Raw genomic sequence first — 12,487 nt, forward strand, 5'->3', positions numbered from 1 at the left:
AACTAAAAGAAAAGTTGAGCCGAGTTGGTATGCATAACTCTTGGGTTCATGGAATGAGCTGGGACTCAGCAAAATCCCCAAAGCTGATCTGGACATCCTTGTTGGTCTGGATTTACCATGGGCCCTTCTCAAAGATTTCTGTTTGTCTCAGATAGTTTGTGCATGGAGGTGCAGTACAAAGATACAGGCTGCTCATAAAGCAGAGACCGAGGTAGATAGATGGTAGAGGCTGCCCAGAGCTATAATCAGAAAAAAGAATAGAAATCGATGAGATTTGTTTAATTGCTTTTAAGGATAAATGAGACAGTGGTAATTGTCTAAGAGTGTTTGAGGCAATGTCTGCGGAGGGCCCTAATGTCTCCAGAGGACTCTCCACATGGCTGGCACACCAGCACACCCAGGTTCTTGAGATCACTGATCAGTGGAAATCAACATCAGTTCCAAAAAATCCAGAGGATCTTGTGCTAGCAGGAACAGGGACAAAGGACAGCAGCCCGACCAGTGGCTGGGGTTACTTCTGGTTGGCGCCACCCCTCACCCCCCCATGCCATCTTTGGCATGATCTCATAGGGCCCTAAGGTCCCCAGAGGACTCTCCATGCTCCAGGCCCCCTAGCACACCCCGGGTCCTTGAGATCACTGGTGAGTGGAACGCAACATCAGTTACAAAAAATCCAGAGGGTCTTATGATAGTAACAACAGGGCCAAAAGACAAAGGCAGGCCCTAGCACACCCAGAATCTTGGGATCACTGAGACCAGTTTATCCAGGAGACCAGATGGAGGACAGAAGCAACCAAGCTTCTTGGACAGGGTCCCTTCAGGTCTTCATCCTCAGCCAGAAGACAGAGCTGACAGCCAGACCCCTGGACACCTTCCCTGCCAGAGGAGAGTCAGCCTCTAGGAAGGGCTCTGACCTCAGGAATCAGGAGGTGGATCTGAGTTCCAGACTTCTGTGCACCTTCTCTGCAAGAGGAGAGCTTGCCTGCAGTGTGTTCTGACCACTGGGGCACAGGGGAGAGTTGTTCTCCAAGGAGTGCTGACAGAGGCTAAAGAATCACAGGAGGAACAAACTCCATCCAGGGACAGCTAGAACATCTAACACCGGAGATTACCAGATGGTGAAAGGCAAATGATACCTAGGTCAAGGAAGGAATAAAGAAAGAAATTAGGGACTTTTTGGAGTTTAATGAAAATGAAGCCACAACATACCCAAACTTATGGGACACAATGAAAGCATTTCTAAGAGGAAAACACATAGCTCTGAGTGCCTCCAAAAAGAAACTAGACAGAGCACACATTAGCAGCTTGACAACAAGACAACCTAAAAGCACTAGAACAAAAGGAAGCAAATTCACCCAAGAGGAGTAGACGGCAGGAAATAATAAAATTCAGGGGCAAAATCAACCAATTGAGGAGCTGGTTCTTTGAGAAAATCAACAAGATAGATAAACCCTTAGCCAGACTCACTAGAGGGCACAGGGAAAGCATCCTAATTAACAAAATCAGAAATGAAAAGGGAGACATAAAAACAGATCCTGAAGATATCCAAAACACCATCAGATCCTTCTACAAAAGACTATACTAAACAAAACTAGAGAACCTGGAAGAAATGGACAAGTTTCTAGACAGATACCAGGTACCAAAGTTAAATCAAGATCAGGTTAATGATCTAAACAGTCCTATATCCCATAAAGAAATAGAAGCAGACATTAATAGTCTCCCAACCAAAAAAAACCCAGGACCAGATGGGTTTAGTGTAGAGTTCTATCAGACCTTCAAAGAAGATCTAATCCCAGTTCTTCACAAACTATTCCACAAAATAGAAACAGAAGGTACTCTACCCAACTCATTCTATGAAGCCACAATTACTCTGATACCTAAACCACAAAAAGACCCAACAAAGATAGAGAACTTCAGACCAATTTTCCTTATGAATATCGATGCAAAAATCCTCAATAAAGTTCTAGCTAACCGAATCCAAGAACACATCAAAACAATCATCCATCCTGACCAAGTAGGTTTCATCCCAGGGATACAGGGATGGTTCAATATATGGAAATCCATCAACATAATTCAGTACATAAACAAACTCAAAGACAAAAATCACATGATCATCTCGTTAGATGCAGAGCAAGCATTTCACAAAATCCAACACCCATTCATGATACAAGTCTTGGAAAGATCAGGAATTCAAGGCCCATACCTAACCATGATAAAAGCAATGCAATCCCCATCAAAATTCCAACTCAATTCTTCAACGAATTAGAAAGGGCAATCTGCAAATTCATCTGGAACAACAAAAAACCTAGGATAGCAAAAACTCTTCTCAAGGATAAAAGAACCTCTGGTGGAATCCCTATGCCTGACCTAAAGTTGTACTACAGAGCAATTGTGATAAAAAAAAAAAAAAACTGCATGGTACTGGTATAGTGACAGACAAGTAGACCAATGGAACAGAATTGAAGACCCAGAGATAAACCCACACACCTATGGTCACTTGATCTTTGACAAGGGAGCTAAAACCATCCAGTGGAAAAAAGACAGCATTTTCAACAAATGGTGCTGGCACAACTGCCGGTTATCATGTAGAAGAATGTGAATTGATCCATTCCTATCTCCTTGTACTAAGGTCAAATCTAAGTGGATTAAGGAACTCCACATAAAACCAGAGACACTGAAACTTATAGAGGAGAAAGTAGGGAAAAGCCTTGAAGATATGGGTACAGGGGAAAAATTCCTGAATAGAACAGCAATGGCTTGTGCTGTAAGATCAAGAATCGATAAATGGGACCTCATGAAGTTGCAAAGCTTCTGCAAGGCAAAAGACACTGTCAATAAGACAAAAAGACCACCAACAAATTGGGAAAGGATCTTTACCTATCCTAAATCAGATAGGGGACTAATTTCCAATATATATAAAGAACTCAAGAAGGTGGACTCCAGAAAATCAAATAACCTCATTAAAAAATGGGGCTCAGAGCTGAACAAAGAATTCTCACCTGAGGAATACCGAATGGCAGAGAAGCACCTGAAAAAATGTTCAACATCCTTAATCATCAGGGAAATGCAAATCAAAACAACGTTGAAATTCCACCTCACACCAGCCAGAATGGCTAAGATCAAAAATTCAGGTGACATCATATGCTGGCAAGGATGTGGAGAAAGAGGAACAGTCTTCCATTGTTGGTGGGATTGCAAGCTTGTACAACCACTCTGGAAATCAGTCTGGCGGTTCCTTAGAAAATTTGACATAGTACTACTGGAGGATCCACAATACCTCCCCTGGGCATATATCCAGAAGATGTTCCAACTGGTAAGGACACATACTCAACTATGTTCATAGCAGCCTTATTTATAATAGCCAGAAGCTGGAAAGAACCCAGGTGCCCCTCAACAGAGGAATGGATACAGAAAATGTGGTACATTTACACAATGGAGTACTACTCAGCTATTAAAAAGAATGAATTTATGAAATTCCTAGGCAAATGGATGGACCTGGAGGGCATCATCCTGAGTGAGGTAACCCAATCTCAAAGGAACTCACACAATATGTACTCACTGATAAGTGGATATTAGCTCAGAAACTTAGGATACCCAAGATATAAGATACAATTTGCTAAACGCATGAAACTCAAGAAGAATGAAGACCAAAGTGTGGACACTTTGCCCCTTCTTAGAATTGGGAACAAAACACCCATGGAAGGAGCTACAGAGACAAAGTTTGGATGAAAGGATGGACCATCTAGAGACTGCCATATCCAGGGATCCATCCCATAATCAGCTTCCAAACACTGACACCATTGCATACACTAGCAAGATTTTGCTGAAAGGACCCTGATATAGCTGTCTCTTCTGAGACTATGCCGGGGCCTAGCAAACACAGAAGTGGATGCTCATAGTCAGCTATTGGATGGATCACAGGGCCCCCAATGGAGGAGCTATAGAAAGTACCCAAGGAGCTAAAGGGATCTGCAACCCTATAGGTGGAACAACATTATGAACTAACCAGTACCCCGGAGCTCTTGACTCTAGCTGCATATGTATCAAAAGATGGCCTAGTCAGCCATTACTGGAAAGAGAGGCCCATTGGACTTGCAAACTTTATATGCCCCAGTACAGAGAAAAGCCAAGGCCAAAAAGTGGGAGTGGGTGGGTAGGGGAGTGGGGGGGGAGGGTATGGGGGCCTTTTGGGAAAATGTAAATGAGGAAAATACCAAATAAAAAATATTTTTAAAAAATTTTTTGCCACCTTAAACTCTTTTTCCATCATTGAGGTGTTAGAGTTCTTGTCTGTTCCGTTAGCATGACCAGTGTCAAAGCAGATACCGCAGGTTTGTCCCCCAGTCTGTGGCAGGATATTCTTAATGACTTGATGCTATGTTTTCAAGATGAGGTTTTAATTGTTAGTAAACCTTAACTCATCATTCTGTGCATGGTTATTGTTTTATAATGTCTTGTTTTAGAAATATATGATTACCCCACAGTCCCAAAAACTTAATCTTGTAGCCCCACAGTTGTGGTAGTCCTATTATGAGCCATTTCCTGTTAATTTTGCTTGTAGCTAGGATGGGGGCTGGGGCGTTTTACCTGACTATTTCTCTGTCATGGTTGAAGACACCCTTTGTAGTCACTGATCCCTTGTCATGTTTTCTTCTATCCGTGTATGTGTGACACAATGATATAAATATCTTTTTTCTCTCAAAAAAAAAAAAAAAAAGAACCCAGTATGCCCACCACATCGAGTCCTGAATATGCTAACACACCTGAAAAGCAAGATTCGGATCTAAAATCTTATCTCATGATACTCATATAGGATTTTCAGAAGCACATTAATAACTCAATTAAAGACATTCAGGAGACCACTGCTAAATAGGGAGAAGACCTTAAAGAGGAAACACCAAAATCCCTTAAAGAATTACCTGAAAGCCGGGCGTGGTGGCGCACGCCTTTAATCCCAGCACTCAGGAGGCAGAGGCAGGCGGATTTCTGAGTTCGAGGCCAGCCTGGGCTACAGAGTGAGTTCCCGGACAGCCACGACTACACAGAGAAACCCTGTCTCAAAAAACCAAAAAAAAAAAAAAAAAAAAAAAAAAAGAATTACCTGAAAACACAACCAAAGAGGTGATGGAATTGAATAAAACCATCCAAGATCTAAAAATGGAAGTAGAAACAATAGAGAAAACCCAAAGGGAGACAACTCTGTAGATAGAAACCCTAGAAAATAAATCAGGAACCTTAGATGCAAACATCAGCAAAAGAATACAAGAGATGGAAGGGAGAAGAATCTTAGGTGCAGAAGATTCCATAGAGAACATGGACACAACAATCAAAGAAAATACAAAATGCAATACAAGCAGGAAATCTAGGATGCAATGAGAAGACCAAACCTATGGATAATAGGAGTAGATGAGAATGGAGAATTTCAAATCAAAGGACCAGTAAATATCTTCAACAAAGTTATAGAAGAAAACTTTCCTAACCTAAAGAAAGAGATGCCCATGAACATACAAGGAACCTACAGAACTCCAAATACACTGGACCAGAAAATAAATTCCTCCAACACTTAATAAGCAGAACCAAAATGCACTAAATAAAGATAGAATACTGAAAGCAGTAAGGGAAATAGGTCAAGTAACATATAGAGGCAGGCCTACTAGAATTACACCATACTTCTCACCAGAGACTATGAAAGTCAGAAGATCCTGGACAGATGTTATACAGACCATAAGAGAACACAAATGCCAGCCCAGGCTACTATACACAGCAAGACTCTCAATTACCATAGACAGAGAACCCTAAGTATTCCATGACAAAATAATAAAGGGAAAACACCAACAGAAGTACAGAAACGACACCCTAGAAAAAGAAAGAAAGTAAGCCTTCAACAAACCTAAAGGAAGACAGCCAGAAGAACAGAATCCCAACTCTAACAACAAATATAACAGGAAGCAACAAGTACTTTTCCTTAATATCTCTTAATATCAGTAGACTCAACTCCCTAATAAAAAGACATAGACTAACAGATGAGCTATATTAACAGGACCCAACTTTTTGCTGCTAACAGGAAACCCATCTCAGGGAAAAAGACAGACACTACCTCAGGGTAAAAGGCTGGAAAACAATTTTCCAAGCAAATGGTCCAAAGAAACAAGCTGGAGTAGCCATTCTAATATTGAATAAAATCGACTTCCAACCCAAAGTTATCAAAAAAGACAAGGAGGGCACTTGATACACATAAATGGAGAGAAGCTGGAAGCAATCCTGCTAAAATCAGGGACTAGACAAGGTTACCCACTTTCTCCCTATTTATTCTGCTCAATGTCCTACCCAGAACAATTAGACAATAAAAGGAGGTCAATGGGATACAAATTGGAAAGGAAGAAGTCAAAATATCACTATTTGCAGATGATATGATAGTATATGTAAGTGATCCTAAAAATTCCACCAGAGAATTCCTAAACCTGGTTAACAGCTTCAGTGCAGTAGCTGGATATAAAATTAACTCAAACAAATCAATGGCCTTTCTCTACACAAAGGATAAACAGGCTGAAAAAGAAATTAGGGAAACAACACCTTTCACAATAGTCACAAATAATATAAAATACCTTGGTGTGACTCTAACTAAGGTAGTGAAAGATCTGTATGATAAGAACTTCAAGTCTCTGAAGAAAGAAATTAAAGAAGATCTCAGAAGATGGAAAGATCTCCCATGCTCATGGATTGACAGGATCACTATAATAAAAATGGCTTCTGAAAGCAATCTACAGATTCAATGCAATCCCCATCAAAATTCCAAAATAATTCTTCAGTGAATTAGAAAGGACAATGTTGGGAGCAAATTAAAAAGGGGATGGAGGGCATGGCAGGGCCCTAGGAGAGAGTGGGATAGGAAAAATAGCGCCCACTGCCCCAACAAAGTTTCCATATTCTCTAGTCAGTCAGGCATGGGAGGGCTGCTATCTACCCTATCCACTCATCCCTGGGTGGGCATTCCTCTATACCACTCTTCAGGGTGTGGTCAAGGGACAGCCCTGCCTGGGTACCCCCCTAGAGCTACTTTGCTAAAGCCACCAGTGTTGTAGGAGAGAGGGAAGGGAAAAGAAGTTCCCAACACTGACCAGAGTGCGCAGCTGAACTTGAAGGAGCAGAGCAGAGACTCTATGTTTTAAGAGCTTTATTATAGAAATGCAGGGGAAAGAGAAGGTAGAAAGGAGAAAGATGGGGGGGGGGAAGAAAGAAGACAAAGAAGGAAGAGAAGAGAGAAGTGAGAGAGGGGAGAGGTGAGAGGACAAAGGAATAAGAGGGTAAAAGAGCGAGGTGGGGGCTGAGCACCCTTTTTATGGTTTATGTTGCCAGATAACTGAGGAGGAGTCTAGCCTGAAGGTCAGAAGCTTGGGCCATTGCTTACATGACTACTGACCATAATTATCTTGTGGGGGCTGTGGAATGTAGTATCTTAGGCAGGGGCCAGAGTACCAGGAACATGAGGGAAGGACTACCATGTCATGTAGGTGAATTATGACCATCGGGGTTCAGACCTCAGCTCGACTGGAGACCAGCCTGCAATTCCCCACAAGGCAGTTTGCAAAATCGTCCAGAATAACAAAAAACCTAGGATAGCAAAACCTCTTCTCAATGATAATAGAACCTCTGGTGGAATCACCATGCCTGACGTAAAGCTGTACTACAGAGCAATTGCGATGAAAACTGCATGGTACTGGTACAACAACAGACAGGTAGATGAATGGAATAAAATTGAAGACCCAGAAATGAACTCACACACCTATGGTCACTTGATCTTTGACAAGGGAGCTGAAATCATCCAGTGGAAAAAGGACAGCATCTTCAACAAATGGTGTTGCTAATACTGGTGGTTATTATGTAGAAGAGTGTGAATTGATCCATTCCTATCTACTTGTACTAAGGTCAAGTCTACATGGATCAAGGAATCCACATAAAACCAGAGACACTGAAACTTATAGAGGAGAATATGGGGAAAAGTCTCAAAGATATTGACACAGGGGAAAAATTCCTGAACAGAACAGCAATGACTTGAGCTGTAAGATCAAAAATTGATAAATGGGACCTCATACAATTGCAAAGTTTCTGTAAAACAAAAGATACTGTCAATAAGACAAAAATGCCACCAACACATTTGGAAAGTATCTTTACCCACCCTAAATCAGATAGAGGACTAATATCCAATATATATAGAGTTCAAGAAGTTAGACTCCAGAAAATCAAATAACTCTATTTAAAAAACGGGGTACAGAGCTAAACAAAGATTTCTCAACTGTGGAACAGCGAATGGCTGAGAAGCATCTGAAAAAAATGTTCAACATCCTTAATCATCAGAGAAATGCAAATCAAAACAACCCTGAGATTCCACGTCACACGAGGCAGAATGGCTAAGATCAAAGAGAAAGAGGATCATTCTTCCATTGTTGGGGGGGTTGCAAGCTGGTACAGCCACTATGGTTCCTCAGAAAATTGGACATAGTACTACCTGAGGACCCAGCTATACCACTCCTGGGCACTTCCTTCTTCCTTCTTCCTTCTTCCTTCTTCCTTCTTCCTTCTTCCTTCTTCCTTCTTCCTTCTTCTTCCTCCTCCTCCTTCTCCTCCTCCTCCTCCTCCTTCTCCTCCTCCTCCTCCTCCTCCTTCTTCTTCTTTTTTGGTTTTTCTTTTTTTTTCTTTTTTTTTTTTTTGGGTGCAGCGAACTTTATTGATGGTATTCAAGAGAGTAGGGAGGGCTCCCTAGGCCCCTCCTGTTATTATGGGGGTCTGGGATGGAAATTGTGAGGGAGATACTCAGTGTTGGGGGCCTCAGAGTTGGGATAGGGACTCCTCAGCAACCGAGGGCCTCTCTCTTGCTCTCAGTGTCCTTGCTGGGGTGGGTGGTCCAGGGTTTCTTACTCCTTGGAGGCCATGTAGGCCATGAGGTCCACCACCCTGTTGCTGTAGCCGTATTCATTGTCATACCAGGAAATGAGCTTGACAAAGTTGTCATTGAGAGCAATGCCAGCCCCAGCATCGAAGGTGGAAGAGTGGGAGTTGCTGTTGAAGTCGCAGGAGACAACCTGGTCCTCAGTGTAGCCCAAGATGCCCTTCAGTGGGCCCTCAGATGCCTGCTTCACCACCTTCTTGATGTCATCATACTTGGCAGGTTTCTCCAGGCGGCACATCAGATCCACGACGGACACATTGGGGGTAGGAACGGGGAAGGCCATGCCAGTGAGCTTCCCGTTCAGCTCTGGGATGACCTTGCCCACAGCCTTGGCAGCACCAGTGGATGCAGGGATGATGTTCTGGGCAGCCCCACGACCATCACGCCACAGCTTTCCAGAGGGGCCATCCACAGTCTTCTGGGTGGCAGTGATGGCATGGACCGTGGTCATGAGCCCTTCCACAATGCCAAAGTTGTCATGGATGACCTTGGCCAGGGGGGCTAAGCAGTTGGTGGTGCAGGATGCATTGCTTTCAATCTTGAGTGAGTTGTCATATTTCTCATGGTTCACACCCATCACAAACATGGGGGCATCGGCAGAAGGGGCAGAGATAATGACCCTTTTGGCTCCACCCTTCAAGTGGGCCCCGGCCTTCTCCATGGTGGTGAAGACACCAGTAGACTCTACGACATACTCAGCACCGGCCTCACCCCATTTGATGTTAGCGGGGTCTCGCTCCTGGAAGATGGTGATGGGCTTCCCATTGATGACAAGCTTCCCATTCTCGGCCTTGACTGTGCCGTTGAATTTGCCGTGGGTGGAGTCATACTGGAACATGTAGACCATGTAGTTGAGGTCAATGAAGGGGTCGTTGATGGCAACAATCTCCACTTTGCCTTGTGGAGAGCAGATGGCAGCCCTGGTGACCAGGCGCCCAATACGGCCAAATCCGTTCACACCGACCTTCACCATTTTGTCTACGGGACGAGGCTGGCACTTCACAAGAAGATGCGGCTGTCTCTGAAAACAGGGAGGAGCAGAGAGCCCTTTTTTGGTTTTTCAAGACAAGGTTTCTCTTTGTAGCTCTGCCTGTCCTGGAACTCACTCTGTAGACCAGGCTGGCCTCAAACTCAGAAGTCCACCTGCCTCTGCCTCCCAAGTGCTGGGATTAAAGGTATGCGCCACCACTGCCCTGCAAATTCATGACATTCTTAGGCAAATAGAAGCATCTGGAGGTTATCATCCTGAGTGAGGTAACCCAATCACAAAAGAACACACATGGTATGCACTCACTGATAAACAGATATTATCCCAGAAACTTAGAATATCCAAGATACAATTTGTAAAACACATGAAACTCAAGAAAAAGGAAGACCAAAGTGCGGATCCTTTGAACCTTCTTAAAAAGGGGAACAAAATACCCATGGAAGGAGTTATAAAGACAAAGTTCGGAGCTAAGACAGAAGAAAAGACCATCCAGAGACTGCGCCACCCGGGGATCCATCCCATGAACAACCACCAAACCCAGACACTATTGCATATGCCAGAAAGCTTTTGCTGACAGGACCCTGACATAGCTCTCTCTTCTGAATCTATGACAATGTCTGGCAAATACAGAAGAGGATGCTCACAGTCATCTATTGGATGGAACACAGGCCCCCTAATGAAGGAGCTAGAGAAAGTACCCAAGGAGCTAAAGGTGTTTGCAAACCTATAGCCAGAACAACAATATGAAGTAACCAGTACCCCCTCACACCCCCAAGCTATGCCTCTAGTTGCATATGTAGCAAAAGATGGCCTAGTCGGTTATCAATGGGAGAAGAGCCCATTGGTATTACAAAGTTCATATGCCCCATTACAGGGGAATGCCAGGGCCAGGAAGCAGGTGTGGGTGGGTTGGGGACCAGGGCGGGGGGGTGTATAGGGAGCTTTGGGGATAGCATTTGAAATGTAAATGAAAAAAATGTAATAAAAAAAGTGGTTGAGTATACATGGAATAAGGTAATCCAGGCTTTGATCTCAAATGTAGGAAACAAAGGCATGAAGTTAGAGTGATAACCTACCACAATAAATAATTAGAGGTGTTAATTTCTACACAATGGAGAATGAATGGAAAAAGTGCCTTAAAGAAAAATTTAAAAGTCTGTGGTATTATGGGAGAGAATCTACATTTGTGCTAATAGCAAAGAAGAAATGGCCTTGGACCCCTTCCAGAGTGATATAGTTCAGATGTGACAGGGGAAGACCTCCTGAAGATCTTGGCTACCAAAAATTAATGTTTGAGAAAATCCAACAGGCAGGCATCATGATTTGCTGGTTTCTCCACATGGAAACAGCCCTGTAACTAGCCTAGACATGTAAAGTCACTAGACAAAACTTCAGCTAAAATTAGAACATATATATTATTCATTATGGAACACTTAATATTAATCATGTCATCCTTCCTATGACATGAATGAAGATTTATTATTGATTAAATTTATACATAAAAGAATAGTTGTCTTTCACCTGCTCCAACAAGGAGCAAAAATTAATTCTTAACTGATCTGTGCTCCTTTTACAATCCATATGAATATCTTAATAGAACTGAAATTGTTGCTGTAAGAGTCACATATTGCAGAATGTGCCCCACCAACTAGATTCATTAGTTGGGATGTTGAGATGACCTCTTTTTCCAGGTACCTGCCTCCTTAGACTGTCCAGAGACTTGCTTCCAGAACAGTTTCAGAAATTGCTGCTGACTCAAAATGGACTTGGTTCATCCAGCCTTTCAGACAGATAACTGAACTTCAGTCAAAACCTGAGTGTTCTAAGCATGCAGAGAGTGGAAAACAAATGCTAAGCTAGCTTTCTTAATTCTAACCAGGTTTTCTAATTTTCGCACCCCTACTCACCCCTTTAAATTCAGCAGGACGACATTGTGTAGTCTTGTCATGCTGATCCCTTACTTTTGGGTGTGGTTATTTTATATTGTTTGGTTGTCATTTTAAGGGATAAATTAATATTTTTTTCTGTTCTAATTATATGAGATGTGTGTAGCTGCCATGCACACCCCAGTGAAGTCTGCTTGGCAGGCCGAGAGGCCTGGAAGCACTCATGAGGCAAAGAGTTTCATGGAAACTCACCTCCTGGAGCTTTGGCGTTCTCATTAACCCATATATTCATACCCTATTCCCACGTTAGTCTGGTGTATGGATCCAAGTGCTCTCTTTTAGTATTATCTTATTATAAGTGCCTTTTAAGATTGAATTCTGACATAGCTAAGCCTTCGTCAGTGTTCCAATGTCGTAGAAAGTCCTTGAGCTGACCATGGGCTTGGAATTCAGTAAGAATGTTGCCTATTCAGTGACATTCAGAATTGCCTCTGGTATTACACTATTACTTAGAATAAAAGCCAAGTTGCTCCCATATACAGGAATTTACAATGGTTTAGGAAGTAAATCAGGCTGTGGTTTTAGAGTATTGCATTATTCATGAGATGGTTAGCTAGAACAGAACTCCCTAATTAGAACCATGACTTGGGAGGGAAAGCCCTTGCC

The 12,487-nt window shown here is 42.7% G+C and overlaps 2 pseudogenes; one reads left to right on the forward strand and one right to left on the reverse strand.

Annotated features, from left to right (window-relative positions):
• Positions 1–8,694: 8,694 nt before the first annotated feature.
• On the reverse strand, positions 8,695–9,954 carry LOC147005714 (glyceraldehyde-3-phosphate dehydrogenase pseudogene; annotated as a pseudogene).
• Positions 9,955–11,046: 1,092 nt separating this feature from the next.
• The window catches only part of LOC110287790 (uncharacterized), a 34,486-nt pseudogene continuing 33,045 nt past the window's right edge, over positions 11,047–12,487 (forward strand).

This window comes from Mus caroli, unplaced genomic scaffold (assembly GCF_978045245.1).
Source record: "Mus caroli unplaced genomic scaffold, Mus_caroli_1 scaffold_2, whole genome shotgun sequence".
Taxonomy (NCBI): Eukaryota; Metazoa; Chordata; class Mammalia; order Rodentia; family Muridae; genus Mus; species Mus caroli.